Source organism: Triticum aestivum, chromosome 7D, assembly GCF_018294505.1.
Source record: "Triticum aestivum cultivar Chinese Spring chromosome 7D, IWGSC CS RefSeq v2.1, whole genome shotgun sequence".
Taxonomy (NCBI): Eukaryota; Viridiplantae; Streptophyta; class Magnoliopsida; order Poales; family Poaceae; genus Triticum; species Triticum aestivum.
In genome coordinates this window covers 73,400,137-73,417,480 of record NC_057814.1, presented here as the reverse complement: position 1 = coordinate 73,417,480, position 17,344 = coordinate 73,400,137, and positions in this window count along the sequence as shown.

Here is a 17,344-nt window from a genome sequence, read left to right as displayed (position 1 = left end):
GAATGGCGTCGTGGAGCGCAAGAACAGAACTCTTGTTGAGATGGCTCGCACTATGCTTGATGAGTACAAGACGCCTCGTCACTTCTGGATTGAGGCAATTTATACTGCGTGCCACATCATCAACAGGGTATATCTTCACAAATTCTTCAAGAAGACTGCCTATGAACTCCTCACTGACAAGAAACCCAATGTGAGTTATTTCAAAGTCTTCGGTGCTAAATGTTGGATTAGAGATCCTCATCACAATGCTAAATTTGCACCGAAAGCACATGAAGGTTTTATGCTTGGTTACGGAAAGGACTCGCACACCTACAGAGTCTTCAACAACGTTCTTCACAAGGTTGTTGAAACTGTAGATGTGCGGTTCGATGAAACTAATGGCTCGCAAAGAGAGCACCTACCCTCTGTGATAGATGAACCAGCACCTGAGGAAACTATCAAGTTCAAGGCTACTGAGGATGTCATTCCTACCGAAGAATCTGCTGAAGAATTCATTCCAGAACGTGAAGAACGTCGAGCTAATGCACCTGAAGAAATGCTGAAGAAAATGGTGCTGAAGAAAATGCTGATCAAATTCCTCGACGACAACCTACTCATCCTCGCGTTGCAAAAGAAGTGCAAGTTGAGAAGATCATCGATGACATTGAAGCACCAGGTCCTCTCACACGCTCAAAAGCTTCACATTTATCTAACTTTTGTGGGCACTATGCTTTTGTCTCTATCACAGAGCCCACTAAGGTAGATGAAGCATTTCTGGAGCCTGAGTGGATTCAGGCCATGCAAGAAGAATTACATCAGTTCGAGCTCAACAACGTTTGGGAACTGGTCAATCGTCCAGATCCTCGCAAACACAATATCATTGGCACAAAGTGGATCTACCGCAACAAGCAAGATGAAAATGGCCTTGTGGTGAGGAATAAGGCACGGCTAGTAGCTCAAGGCTACACACAGGTTGAAGGAATTGATTTCGATGAAACTTTTGCACCTGTTGCTAGACTTGAAGCTATTCGCATATTACTTGCTTATGCTAACCATCATGATATCACTTTATATCAAATGGATGTGAAAAGTGCATTCCTCAATGGTAAGCTTGAGGAAGAAGTATATGTTGCTCAACCCCCAGGTTTTGAAGATCCTAAGCATCCTGACAAAGTCTTCAGACTAAATAAGGCCCTCTATGGCCTCAAGCAGGCCCCTCGGGCGTGGTATGATACTTTGAAGGAATTCCTCATGAAGAAAGGCTTCAAACCCGGTTCACTCGACCCTACTCTTTTCACTAAATCTTATGATGGTGAATTGTTTGTGTGCCAAATATATGTTGATGATATTATCTTTGGCTGTACTGACCAACGTTATAGTGATGAATTTGCCTATATGATGAGTGAAGAATATCAAATGTCTATGATGGGAGAGTTGAAATTCTTCTTAGGTCTTCAAATTCGTCAACAGCGCAATGGCATATTCATATCTCAGGAGAAATACCTCAAGGATGTACTGAGGAAATTCGGCATGCAAGATTGCAAAGGCGTCAAAATTCCGATGCCCACAAATGGCCATCTGTGCACTGATGAAAATGGTATTGACTTCGATCAAAAGGTATACCGCTCCATGATTGGTTCTTTATTGTATTTATGTGCATCTAGGCCAGATATTATGCTTAGTGTTTGCATGTGTGCCCGATTTCAAGCTACACCGAAGGAATCACACCATAAGGCTGTGAAACATATTCTTCGATATCTAGCTCACACACCAACACTTGGATTATGGTACCCCAAGGGCTCGGCTTTTGATCTCATTGGATATTCTGACTCTGACTATGCTGGTGATCGTGTGGACCGCAAGTCAACATCTGGTACATGTCATTTCCTCGGACGATCTTTGGTCTGTTGGTCCTCGAAGAAACAGAACTGCGTATCACTGTCTACTGCTGAAGCTGAGTACATTGCTGCTGGTTCTTGCTGTGCTCAATTGCTGTGGATGAAGCAAACTCTCAAGGACTACGGCGTCAACGTGAAGAATGTGCCTCTCTTCTGTGACAATGAGAGTGCCATCAAGATTGCTCACAACCCAGTTCAGCACTCGAAGACAAAGCACATTCAGATTCGTCATCATTTTCTTCGCGATCATGTGTTGAAGGGCGACATTTCTATTGAGCATGTGAAGACTGAAGAACAGCTAGCCGATATCTTCACAAAGCCCTTGGATGAGAAGAGATTTAGCAAGTTGCGGTGTGAGCTAAATATCTTAGAATCTTCGAATGTTCTTTGAAAAGGACACTCATCCTAACACTTATGCAAAATTGATGACTTAGATGTGCAACACATGAAGAAACGTTTTTCTTCAATCAATGAAGAATAACACTCTAAGTGTGAAGAAATTAATGAAGAATTTGATTCTCAGAACCCTACGACAATTGTACGCGGTGTCTGAAATCATCATTCTTATACGGTGGGTCACGCCACCACAAAAGTTGAAAATCTTCAATTTGAGTTTTTCCTCAGTTTTGAAATTCCTTTGTTGTTCATATTCTTCAACTTTGCAAATTCTTCACTGTTTCCGTCGTTTTTCTTCATTGGCTATATATATATATATATGAGTTTATGTCCTCTACAACATTCACTTATGGCTAATTCTTCAAGTTGGTTTTTCTGCTAAGTGAATGTGATCGGACCCTTCCCCCTCTATGCTATACTCAACCCAATCTATTCACAAATTCTTCATGTGCGTTCTATTTGAAACTCGTTCAAAATCTTCACTGTGTCCTTGTCAGCTGAAGAATTTGCGAACGGAACTTTTAACTTATCTTATCCAAATTTTCGGCTTTGCCGCTCAAACCGTTCCGCTTCCCACGATATACTTATCTATTCACCCACGATCTAACACGATCTCCACTTCTCAGTACGTGGGTGACACATGTCAAGCGAATGAGAAGGGTCAGGGGCACGTTCGTCCAATTTCTTCGGGCGAACAGTTTTTCACCGTGGCTATAAATACCCCCTCTCCCCTTCCTCACTTCTTTTACTCCGCTCGACCTCTCTCCAGCTCGAGCTTCTCAAACCCTAGCGCCGCCGCTACTTCATCGTCGCCGGTGAGGAAGAGCTTCACTGCCTCGACCTCGTCGCCGCCGTACTCGCGCCGGCCGCGGAAATCTTCACTCCGCCGCCGCCGTAGCCGTCTTCCTCCGCCGAGTTAGGGCGTGGAAGATCTGCACAGACGAACTTCACTTCTCCACCTCACAGTTCGTCGTGTTCTTCGTTCAGGGTAATTAAAAGTTACTTTTACTGCCCTCTTTGATTCAAATGATTTCTACAAAATCTTCAAAGGTGTTTATTCTTCAAATTCTTCACACACTAAACACCTCACATGTCATCTGTTCTTGATTCGTTTCTCTAAGCATCATTTTTCTTCAAGATTCCTCAATTGTGTGGATCTTCGATCTATACAACTCTGGAACCTAAGACAAAGAACGCTTAGTGAAATTCTTCAAGACTCATCTGGTCAAATTCCTCAAACTTGTTCTTTTTGAAAAACCTTCTGAGAACGCATATGACCTCTCCAAATTCCTCGCAACTATACTCTGTTCACAGGTACTCATGTCCGCTGCTGAATCACTAGGTTCTCATCAACTTAACTCATTTGCAGCGTTCCTCGAAGAAAAGTTGCATACTTCTTCAGAGAGTTCAATTGTTCAAATTCCTCAACTGAAGAAAATGGCTGATGGAAAGAAGCCACAGAAAGGAGGAAAGAGGCCTGAGGTCAATACTGCCTTTGAAATCCCTGAGGACATTTATGCTGGGTACTGCACATCCCCTGAGGAAGATAAAAATCAGCGCAAGGTGCGCATTCAGAGGATAGAAAGGAGATGGGCAAAAGAGTGGAGGGAGTACAGGTATGTGACTCCAAAATACATGAAGAAATTCGCTGTTACTCCTCCATGCTCAAGACCACCATTGGCACCTGGCCAAGAGGCAGATCGCACTAGCATCAAGCGCGGTGAGGATTTTCCTGAAGAATGGGCCAAGCGCCAGGCCAAGTTGGCCAAACAGGCAAAAGATGAAGTGAGGAAATTCAACGAAGATTCCACTGCTGCTGCTGCTGAGGCCTCTGTAAGGCCGAAGAAATCCATGGCAAAGAAGCCTGCGCACAAGCCAAGTGCCTCTTCTTCAATGCCCTCACGGCCAATTTCCTCAGCTAAGCCCTCACGGCCAATTCCTCAAGCCGCTCCTGCTCCTCCAAAGTCCTCAGCTGCTCCGACAAAATCCTCAGCACCTGTGCATCTTGCCACGTGCCAAAGGACTACAGGCATCTCTATTGCCTCAGGAGCTTCAGCTAGTTCCTCAGCTGCACCAAATTCTTCAACAGGACCCTCTCTGCTGAAGACAAAGACCACTGCTGGACGAGGCTCTCGCCCAAGTCCTCACAAGAAGCAGGTCGCCTTCCAAGTGCCGTCTGAAGAAGACGAAGCTGATGATGAAGAACTTGCTGAAATCATCAGAGATAGGCAAGTCAGGGCCGCTAGAGCCAAGGGCACAGATGTGCCACTGCTTTTGGATCCAAAGTTGATCCTCGACTACATTGATCTCTGGCACAAGGACCCAAACACTCCTATGCCTGATTTCAAGTTGACACCTGGCCAAAGTCACATGCTGACCCATTTCATCCAAGAAGAAAAATGGAAATATGAGAAGGCCAGGCAGCTCAAGAAAGCACAGTACAGGAAGGAGAAATTCCTGAAGAACAACGTTGTCTCTATGACAACTGATGAACTTGTGAAGATCCAGTCTGAAATCAAAGTCCTCAGCGATGATTTCAATGCTTACTATGCTGATTGGAAAGGAGCCAAGGTCAGGTTTGTAAACTGACTAAGATGTTCACCTCAAATGTTGCAGCCCCATCGCAACAAGAAATTCCTCAGGCTGAAGCATCTGCTCAGCCAACTGAAGAACATGCCAACACCACTGATGACAATCAGGCTGCTGAAGAAAATGTGAGTTCCAGGGCTGATGACTGCATTCCAACCGCTGATGAAATTGCCAGGGCACCCACTAGTGGTGCGCCTGAAGAAAATGAAGAGGTCAGGGCAACTGCATCAGTTGTGCCTGAAGAAAATCAACCACATTCCTCTGCTCCTCCTGCGCCTACCCCAACTCCAATCCTTCCATCTGCATCAGATGTGAAGAAGACCAAGGTTGCAGAGCGTGCAGCAGTGAAGAAAAGGAAAGCATCAGCTCCTTCAGATTCTTCAGCACAGAAGAAGATGAAGAAATTGACAAGCTCATTTGCTAATCCAATTGATGCTGTTCCAGTTTCCTCCATGCCATCAAAGGAAATCGTCCCTTTTGATGAAGAATATGTGATCCCTAGCGATCTGATGAAGAAAATCCTTCTGCTGCTTCGTCAGAGCAGATGGATGAAGAAATTGAAGTGGATAAAATCCCTTCAACCCCCACAGTTTCCTCGCCTATGCCTCAGTTTACTGCTGAAGAGGCTGGCGTTGAAGAAATGGAAGATGAAGATGTGGACATTGGCTGTACCACACCAGTGATGAATGATGACTTTTGGGAAAGTCAGCACCCCAACTCTCCACTCTTCACTCCATTGCAACAAATTCCTCAGTCCCCAGCAACTACAGTTCAAATGGGATCTGATGAAGCTCATGAAGACATTCCAGCCGCTAGTGCTGAAGAAAATGAAAATGAAGAATTGAAGAACCAGGCTGCCACTGAAGAGGAACCAGAAATTCCTCAGCCTGAAGAACCTGAGATTGCGATTCCTGAGGTCATCATGCAACTGACTGACACTCCTCTGCCCAAGCCAAAGGATCCATTCTCAAGGAAGCAAAAATTCAAGGCTGATGATTTCTTCGGCGAGCACGTATTCTTCACTGATTACAACCCTTATGACTCTGCTCGCATAAGGAAGAGGCGTTTCTGGACTGCCAGCCAGGCAAATTTCTATTCCTCAGTGCTGTTCAACAAAGACAAAGTCTTCGATCATGAGCACATTCCTCACGTGGATATGGAATCTCTGCCATGCTTCGGGCCAGTCCTCAGTGTTCTTTACGACGCTGGACTGTTAAATTTCTGCACTGACATATGTGATTGGAATGAAGAGCTCATTCTTCAATTTTATGCAACTCTGCACATCACCGGCAACTCTGAAGATGTGAATTCATGGGTGCTGGACTGGATGTCTGAAAATACTCACTACAAAGCACCAACTACTGAATTGCTTCGTGCTTTGCCTCTCAGTCCTCCCCTTGAAGGTGCTTGTTGCGTCTACAATGAACCTGAGCTTACCGATCACTATATGCAAGTGCTGATGAAGCCTTTGAAGCCAGGTCAGGCCCCAAGAACAAAATTCCTTGTGAAGGAATTGTTGTATGTGCCTCGGACTGTCTATCGCATTCTGACGAAGACATTGAGTCCTATCAAGGGCCACGACTCGAATGAAGAAGAAGTCGTTGGCATCATGAAGAATCTGCTTTTCAATATCATTCATGGCGTTCCCGTCAACTTCCATGATTTCTTCATGAGGACTCTGGCCAATGTCGCAATGTCACCATTTGAGTTGAAGCCTTATGCACCGTGGATTATGAGATTCATCAGAACAAGGTCTTCACTCAACTACAAAGCTGATACACTGAACCATTGCAGCTACTTGCCCCCGATTGAAGTCCTCAAACGGACATTTTCCTCAGCTGATGAAAAGGGCAAGGCTACTGCTGTAATTGATGAAGGCATTCGTCCATTGGATGGTCAATTTCGCAAGGCTGCATCCTACTCCACCAATGATGACTCTGCCACCCATGACTCTGCCGCCAACGCACCCAAGCAAAATCCTCAAGGCACAGCACCCAGGGTGATGACTGACCGTGAGCTTCTCCTCAGTCTTCACCAGAAGGTTGATCGCAATCATAAATGGGTCAAGCGTCAGTTTGGTTCAATTCTTCACAACATGACTGCTACCCACAATGCAGTGAAGAAAAACCACTACTACCTTCATGAAACCCTCAACCGCACCTGGGCTGTTCTGTCTCACATCTATAGTGAAGAAGATCTGAAGAAAATGGGTCTCAAGGAAGGTCTTGACTGGGCTGCACCTCCTCCGAAGAAGTACAAGAAGGTCAAGGTTCCTTCCTTGGTGGCCAGCTCCTATTCTTCATCACGTGACACTGATGAACATGAAGACTTGGACGACACTGCGGCAGGCCCTACTACAACAAACGACCCCAACAACGCTGACGCTCCTTCATCACCTTGATATTCTTCAGGGGCGTTAGTCCTCATTTTCGAACCCTTTTGGTCATTTGATGACAAAGGGGGAGAAATTTGAGTTAGTCTTCAAGCGGGTCTATTATATGGGCGTTTTTTTTCTAAGTTACAACTCTCGTTCTTCTGATGACTTTGTTGGATCGAGTTGTAAACTTAAACTCTATGGTGGCCTGATACTTTTGTTGTTTCTTCTGCATGCTTATTCCTCGTTAATGTTATTGCACGCATGCTGAATTACATCAGTCACCATATTTCATCATGCATTTCAAATTCTTCATATATTATGTCAAATGCGTGTATGAATTACAAGATATAGGGGGAGATCTCCATGATTCAACTCTTCAAGTGTGCATTGCTTCAAAAGCAAATTCCTCACTATGCACATCTTCAGGGGGAGTTCTTCTATATCTTGCAATCAAATTCCTCAATATCAGTATTTACACTTCATATGTTTATCCCCGTTGAAAACTTAACCTATATTGTCATCAATCACCAAAAAGGGGGAGATTGTAAGTGCATCTAGTGCCCCTTAGTGATTTTGGTGTATTGAAGACTTATAGGTTAAGGGACTAATGTGTTTATGAGTGTACACAGGTCTATAAGTCTATGAGGAGTTTGATATTTACAGAGAAAGTCGACCCCTAAAAATGAAGTTCTTCGACTGAAGACTTTGGATTTCTGAAGACTTTCTGAAGACTTTGAAAGTGAAGAAATTGGTGTGACCTTGAAGACTTGGTATTCATTTGAGGAACATGAAGCGTGAAGACTTTTGTTTTCGTAGTTTCATTTTCTCTTTCTTGAGTCATAGGAAACACCGTACTGTTAAAGGGGGTCGAGGAAATACTAAGGAAAAATTTCCATGTGATGCTCAACTCAAAATCCTACACCTACCAATCCCTTCGAGTGAAGCCATTGGAAATCTCATACAGTTCAGTCATATTCTTCAGTGACAGAGACGAAGTTCTTCTGGTCTCTGAGGAATTTGTTCTGACTGAGGAGTTAGGAATTCGCCAGTGCGGATTGCCTACACAGTGAGGAACATGATAGCCCTGAGGAATTTGATACTCAAATTTCCGACCGTTGCTGTGCTATGCGCCAGCTGTCCCAAAATATCTACCCACCTAACGGTCATATCATTGAAGGGCATTTATGTCTTATCATGTCGGGCTGCTCCCTAGGCTATAAATAGCCGCCCCCTACAACCACTAGCTGGTTGGCTGCTCCGAGAGAAACTGACACTTGTCATTTGAGAGCATCCCATCCTCCGAGGACTTTGAGCGAAAATCATCAAGTGAGGAAAACCCAAACCCAAACACCTACAAACCCAAAGTGATTGAGCATCACTGAAGAGATTGATCCTGCGTGGATCCGACGCTTGTTACCTTTGAAGACTGTGCTTCTTCCAGACGGTTAGGCGTCATGGTCTAGAGCATCCAAGAGGAAATTGTGGATCGCCGAGTGACCGAGTTTGTGAAGGTTCGGAAGTCACCTGAAGACTTACCACGAGTGATTGGGCGAGGTCTGTGTGACCTTAGCTCAAGGGAGAATACGATGAGGACTGTGTGTCCTCAGGTTTAAATACCTAGCCGCTCCAACCAGATGTACAACTGAGACAACAGTTGGAACTGGTCTACCAAATCATTGTCTTTACCAAGCTTACTGGTTCTATTTCCTCAACTCTTTCATTTCCTCATTACAGTTGTTATGTGCTTGTTCATATCTATGTTTGAAGACTTTGACTGAAGACTTTCTCAATTTCCTCAATTCAATTTCTTCAGTCTGTTTGTCTTCATCCTGTTTTATCCTGTGTTTACGCTTTTTGTACTCTGTGCTTGTCTTCATTTCATCATGATGACCATGCTTGTGTTCTGTTATGTTTACTTCTGAGTACTTATTACGCTGCAAGTAGTTCTTCGCTAAGGAATTTCCTCACCCGCAAATTCCTTAGTGAAGAATTCATAAATATCGCCTATTCACCCCCCTCTAGTCGATATAACGCACTTTATCCTTCAAGTGCCAACATATCTAGAAAATACTTCACCATTCTGATTTTTGAACAGTTGATAGTTGGATTCAAATGACTCATCAGAAGAATGAGAAGATTCACATGTAAAGCCAGATAGATTAGATGGATCAACTGGAGGTCCCTTTGGCAGCAACCCATGAGGTTTTGGGGTACTGCTCAGGCTTCCAATATGTACCATCAACATTGAATTTCCTCTCAAAGGCAATACCCTCCTTTCCTAGGGTTTCTGTTGAGGATCTGATTTTTAAGCACATCACAGAGAGTCTGATGCCCTTTGAGGCTTTTGTACATGCCTGTCATGTACAATTCCTTTAGCCCTGCATCGTTAGTGATACTAGCAATGTCCTCAGATGAGGAATTAGTGATAGCAGAGGCAAGTGAGGAATTTGTAGCATTAGAAGCATTTGAACATTCAGGTGAAGAATTAGCAGATTCACGTTCAATGCATTTCAAACATGGAGGAACAAATTCTTCCTGAGCAGCGCTGATTTGTTGAGCAAGTAATGAATCACGCTCCTTCTGAAGATCTTCATAACTCACTCTTAGCTTCTCAAGATCTTGCTTTCTTTGAAGAAATTCATAAGAAAGCTTCTCATGATCAGATAAGAGAGTGTTATGATGACCTTGAAGGTTGTCAAACCTAGTCTGAAGTCTCTGAAGATTTTCAGTTAAGGTTTTAGTGCGGTCCATTTCTTCACCCAACATATCATCACTTTTGTCTAGCATGTTTTGAACCTTTTCAAGGGCCCTTTGTTGTTTCACAGCAATCTTAGCAAGTTTAGAATAGCTGGGCTTGAGGTTTTCATCAGATTCATTCTCACTTGATTCAGAGGAGGATATTTGAGTACCTTGGCACCCTTTGCCATGAAGCAATAGGTGGGAGCGTAGTCATCATTGCCTCATCAGCCTTGTTGGTGAGGTCATTTTCTTCAGTGTTGAAGATAGACTTGCTGACGAATGCAGTAGCGAGGGCTAGGCTCGCCACACCGGATTCGGAATCTTTAGATGCCTCCTCTTCCTCATTTTCTTCAGATTCAGCCTCAGAGTCCATTTCCTTGCCAATGAATGCCCGAGCCTTCTTGGAGCTGCTCTTCTTGTGGGATGAAGACTTTGAGGATTTTGATGATGAAGATTTTGAGGATTTCTTCTTTTTCTTTGCATCATCAGAACTGTAATCCTTGTATTTATTCTTCTTTGATTCCTTTTCCCACTGAGGACAATCTTGAATGTAGTGTCCGGGTTTCTTGCATTTGTGACAAAGCCTCTTCTTGTAGTCACTGGATGAGGAATCATTGCTACTTGAGGGTCTTCCAAAGCGACCACGTCTTGAGAACTTCTGGAATTTCTTCATGAGCAGCGCTAGATCATGGCTCAGTTCTTCAGGATCACAAAGGCTGTTGTCAGAGTCTTCATCTTCAGACTCAGAAACTGCCTTGGCCTTCAGTGCACGTGATCTGCCATAGCTCGAACCATAGAGATCTCTCTTTTCAGCAAGCTGGAACTCATGAGTATTTAGCCTCTCGAGGATATCAGCGGGATCAAGTGACTTGTAATTAGCACGTTCTTGTATCATCAATGCCAGAGTATCAAATGAGGAATCAAGAGATGTCAACAATTTCTACACCACCTCATGGTCGGTGATGTTAGTGGCACCAAGCGCTTGAAGCTCATTTGAGATGTCAGTGAGGCGATCGAAGGTTTGTTGAACATTTTCATTGTCGAGTCTTTTGAAGCGGTTGAAGAGATTGCGAAGAACATCAACTCGAGAGTCACGCTGAGTTGAGACTCCTTCATTTACTTTGGACAGCCTATCCCAGATAAGCTTAGCAGTTTCCAAAGCACTCACTCTTCCATACTGTCCTTTGCTCAGATGGCCACATATGATATTCTTCGCTTGAGAATCGAGTTGCTTGAATCTCTTCACATCGGTGGCCTTCAGTGAGGCTGAGACAGCGGGAACACCATTTTCCACAACATACCAGAGATCATTATCAATTGCCTCAAGATGCATTCGCATCTTATTCTTCCAGTAGGGGTAGTCCGTCCCATCAAAGGTATGACACCCAGCAGAGACCTTGATCGTACATGCGGTTGACATAACTAAAACTCCAGGCGGTTAAACCAAAATCACACAGAACAAGGGAGTACCTTGCTCTGATACCAATTGAAAGTGCGTTATATCGACTAGAGGGGGGTGAATAGGCGATTTTTATGAATTCTTCACTGAGGAATTTGCTAGTGAGGAAATTCCTTAGCAAAGAACTACTTGCAGCGGAATAAGTACTCAAAAGTATCCATAGCAGAACACAAGCATAGTCATCATGATGAAATGAAGACAAGCACAGAGTACAGAAAGCGTAAACACAAGATAACACAGGATGAAGACAAACAGACTGAAGAAATTGAACTGAGGAAATTGAGAAAGTCTTCAGTCAAAGTCTTCAAACACAGATATGAACAAGCACACAACACAGTAATGAGGAAATGAAAGAGTTGAGGAAATAGAACCAGTAAGCTTGGTGAAGACAATGATTTGGTAGACCAGTTCCAACTGCTGTCTCAGTTGTACATCTGGTTGGAGCGGCTAGGTATTTAAACCTGAGGACACACAGTCCCGGACACACAGTCCTCACCGTATTCTCCTTGAGCTAAGGTCACACAGACCTCGCCCAATCACTCGTGGTAAGTCTTCAGGTGACTTCCGAACCTTCACAAACTCGGTCACTAGGCGATCGACAATTCCTCTTGGATGCTCTAGACCATGACGCCTAACCGTCTGGAAGAAGCACAGTCTTCAAAGGTAACAAGCGTCGGATCCACACAGGATCAATCTCTTCAGTGATGCTCAATCACTTTGGGTTTGTAGGTGTTTGGGTTTGGGTTTCCTCACTTGATGATTTTCGCTCAAAGTCCTCGGAGGATGGGATGCTCTCAAATCACAAATGTCAGTTTCTCTCGGAGAAGCCAACCAGCTACTGGTTGTAGGGGGCGGCTATTTATAGCCTAGGGAGTAGCCCGTCATGATAAGACATAAATGCCGTTAGGTGGGTAGATATTTTGGGACAGCTAGCGCATAGCACAGCAACGGTTAGAAATTTGAGTATCAAATTCCTTAGGGCTATCATGTTCCTCACTGTGTAGGCAATCCGCACTGGCGAATTCCTAACTCCTCAGTCAGAACAAATTCCTCAGAGACCAGAAGAACTTCGTCTCTGTCACTGAAGAATATGACTGAACTGTATGAGATTTCCAATGGCTTCACTCGAAGGATTGGTAGGTGTAGGATTTTGAGTTGAGCATCACATGGAAATTTTTCCTTAGTATTTCCTCGACCCCTTTACAGTACGGTGTTTCCTATGACTCAATAAAGAGAAAATTAAACTACGAAAACAAAAGTCTTCATGCTTCATGTTCCTCAAACGAATACCAAGTCTTCAAGGTCACACCAATTTCTTCACTTTCAAAGTCTTCAGAAAGTCTTCAGAAATCCAAAGTCTTCAGTCGAAGAACTTCATTTTTAGGGGTCGACTTTCGCTGTAAATATCAAACTCCTCATAGACTTATAAACCTGTGTACACTCATAAACACATTAGTCCCTTAACCTATACGTCTTCAATACACCAAAATCACTAAGGGGCACTAGATGCACTTACAGGTATTTCAGGATGTGCTTGACCGCGGTCCAGTGATCCACTCCTGGATTACTTTGGTACCTCCCTGCTAAACTTATAGCAAGGCACACATCAGGTCTGGTACACAACATTGCATACATGATAGAGCATATGGCAGAAGCATAGGGAACATCTTTCATCTTCTCTCTATCTTCTTCAGTGGTCGGGGATTGAGTCTTACTCAACTTCACACCTTGTAACACTGGCAAGCACCCTTTCTTTGCTTGATCCATTTTGAACTTCTTCAAAACTTTGTCAAGGTATGTGCTTTGTGAAAGTCCAATTAAGCGTCTTGATCTATCTCTATAGATCTGGATGCCCAATATATACGCATCTTCATCGAGGTCTTTCATTGAAAAACTCTTATTCAAGTATCCCTTTATGCTATTCAGAAATTCTATATCATTTCCAATCAGCAATATGTCATCCACATATAATATTAGAAATGCTATAGAGCTCCCACTCACTTTCTTGTAAATACAGGCTTCTCCAAAAGTCTGTACAAAACCAAATGCTTTGATCACACTATCAAAGCGTTTATTCCAACTCCGAGAGGCTTGCACTAGTCCATAAATAGATCGCTGGAGCTTGCACACTTTGTTAGCTCCCTTTGGATCGACAAAACCTTCCGGTTGCATCATATACAACTCTTCTTCGAGAAATCCATTCAGGAATAGTTTTGACATCCATTTGCCAAATCTCACAATCATAAAATACGGCAATTGCTAACATGATTCGGACAGACTTAAGCATCGCTACGGGTGAGAAGGTCTCATCGTAGTCAATCCCTTGTACTTGTCGAAAACCTGTTGCAACAAGTCGAGCTTTATAGACAGTAACATTACCGTCAGCGTCAGTCTTCTTCTTGAAGATCCATTTATTCTCTATTGCTTGCCGATCATCGGGCAAGTCAACCAAAGTCCACACTTTGTTCTCATACATGGATCCCATCTCAGATTTCATGGCCTCAAGCCATTTCGCGGAATCTGGGCTCACCATCGCTTCTTCATAGTTCATAGGTTCGTCATAGTCTAGTAGCGTAACCTCCAGAACAGGATTACCGTACCACTCTGGTGCGGATCTTACTCTGGTTGACCTACGAGGTTCAGTAACAACTTGATCTGAAGTTCCATGATCATCATGATTAACTTCCTCACTAATTGGTGTAGGCGTCGCAGAAACCAGTTTCTGCAATGAACTACTTTCCAGTAAGGGAGCAGGTACAATTACCTCATCAAGTTCTACTTTCCTCCCACTCACTTCTTTCGAGAGAAACTCCTTCTCCAGAAAGATTCCGAATTTAGCAACAAAAGTCTTGCCTTCGGATCTGTGATAGAAGGTGTACCCAACAGTCTCCTTTGGGTATCCTATGAACACACATTTCTCCGATTTGGGTTCGAGCTTATCAGGTTGAAGCTTTTTCACATAAGCATCGCAGCCCCAAACTTTAAGAAACGGCAACTTTGGTTTCTTGCCAAACCACAGTTCATAAGGCGTCGTCTCAACGGATTTTGATGGTGCCCTATTTAACGTGAATGCGGCCGTCTCTAAAGCATAACCCCAAAAACGATAGCGGTAAATCAGTAAGAGACATCATAGATCGCACCATATCTAGTAGAGTACGATTACGACGTTCGGACACACCATGACGCTGTGGTGTTCCGGGTGGCGTGAGTTGCGAAACTATTCCTCATTGTTTCAAATGAAGACCAAACTCATAACTTAAATATTCTCCTCCACGATCAGATCGTAGAAACTTTATTTTCTTGTTACGATGATTTTCAACTTCACTATGAAATTCTTTGAACTTTTCAAATGTTTCAGACTTATGTTTCATTAAGTAGATATACCCATATCTGCTTAAATCATCTATGAAGGTGAGAAAATAACGATATCCACCACGAGCCTCAACTTTCATCGGACCACATACATCTGTATGTATGATTTCCAACAAATCTGTTGCTCTCTCCATAGTTCCGGAGAACGGCGTTTTAGTCATCTTGCCCATGAGGCACAGTTCGCAAGTACCAAGTGATTCATAATCAAGTGGTTCCAAAAGTCCATCAGTATGGAGTTTCTTCATGCGCTTTACACCGATATGACCTAAACGGCAGTGCCACAAATAAGTTGCACTATCATTACCAACTCTGCATCTTTTGGCTTCAATATTATGAATATGTATATCACTACTATCGAGATTCAACAAAAATAGACCACTCTTCAAGGGTGCATGACCATAAAAGATATTATTCATATAAATAGAACAACCATTATTCTCTGATTTAAATGAATAACCGTCTCGCATCAAACAAGATCCAGATATAATGTTCATGCTTAACGCTGGCACCAAATAACAATTATTTAGGTCTAAAACTAATCCCGAAGGTAGATGTAGAGGTAGCGTGCCGACCGCGATCACATTGGAACCATTTCCCACGCGCATCGTCACCTTGTCCTTAGCCAATCTTCGCTTAATCCGTAGCCCCTATTTCGAGTTGCAAATATTAGCAACAGAACCAGTATCAAATACCCAGGTGCTACTGCGAGCATTAGTAAGGTACACATCAATAACATGTATATCACATATACCTTTGTTCACCTTGCCATCCTTCTTATCCGCCAAATACTTGGGGAAGTTCCGCTTCCAGTGACCAGTCTACTTGCAGTAGAAGCACTCAGTCTCAGGCTTAGGTCCAGACTTGGGTTTCTTCTCCTGAGCAGCAACTTGCTTGCTATTCTTCTTGAAGTTCCCTTTCTTCTTCCCTTTGCCCTTTTTTTGAAACTGGTGGTCTTATTGACCATCAACACTTGATGCTCCTTCTTGATTTCTACCTCCGCAGCCTTTAGCATTACGAAGAGCTCGGGAATCGTCTTATCCATCCCTTGCATGTTATAGTTCATCACGAAGCTCTTATAGCTTGGTGGCAGTGATAGGAGAATTCTGTCAATGACGCTATCATCCGGAAGATTAACTCCCAGTTGAATCAAGTGATTATTATACCCAGACATTTTGAGTATATGCTCACTGACAGAACTATTCTCCTCCATCTTGCAGCTGTAGAACTTATTGGAGACTTCATATCTCTCAATTCGGGCATTTGCTTGAAATATTAACTTCAACTCCTGGAACATCTCATATGCTCCATGACGTTCAAAACGTCGTTGAAGTCCCGGTTCTAAGCCGTAAAGCATGGCACATTGAGCTATCGAGTAGTCATCAGCTTTGGTCTGCCAGATGTTCTTAACATCGTCAGTTGCATCAGCAGCAGGCCTGGCATCCAGCGGTGCTTCCAGGACGTAATTCTTCTGTGCAGCAATGAGGATAATCCTCAAGTTACGGACCCAGTCCGTGTAATTGCTACCATCATCTTTCAACTTTGCTTTCTCAAGGAACGCATTAAAATTCAACGGAACAACAACACGGGCCATCTATCTACAATCAACATAGACAAGCAAGATACTATCAGGTACTAAGTTCATGATAAATTTAAGTTCAATTAATCATATTACTTAGGAACTCCCACTTAGATAGACATCCCTCTAATCCTCTAAGCGTGCGGACCCTATGGGTTCGAGAACTATGTAGATATGACCGAGACACGTCTCCGGTCAATAACCAGTAGCGGAACCTGGATGCTCATATTGGCTCCCACATATTCTACGAAGATCTTTATCGGTCAGACCGCATAACAACATACGTTGTTCGTTTTGTCATCGGTATGTTACTTGCCCGAGATTTGATCGTCGGTATGTCAATACCTAGTTCAATCTTGTTACCGGCAAGTCTCTTTACTCGTTCCGTAATACATCACCCCGCAACTAACTCATTAGTTGCAATGCTTGCAAGGCTTAAGTGATGTGCATTACCGAGTGGGCCCAGAGATACCTCTCCGACAATCAGAGTGACAAATCCTAATCTTGAAATACGCCAACCCAACAAGTACCTTCGGAGACACCTGTAGATCACCTTTATAATCACCCAGTTACATTGTGATGTTTGGTAGCACACAAAGTGTTCCTCCGGTAAACGGGAGTTGCATAATCTCATAGTCATAGGAACATGTATAAGTCATGAAGAAAGCAATATCAACATATTAAACGATCGAGTGCTAAGCTAACGGAATGGGTCAAGTCAATCACATCATTCTCCTAATGATGTGATCCCGTTAATCAAATGACAACTCATGTCTATGGCTAGGAAACATAACCATCTTTGATCAACGAGCTAGTCAAGTAGAGACATACTAGTGACACTCTGTTTGTCTATGTATTCACACAAGTATTATGTTTCCGGTTAATACAATTCTAGCATGAATAATAAACATTTATCATGATATAAGGAAATAAATAATAACTTTATTATTGCCTCTAGG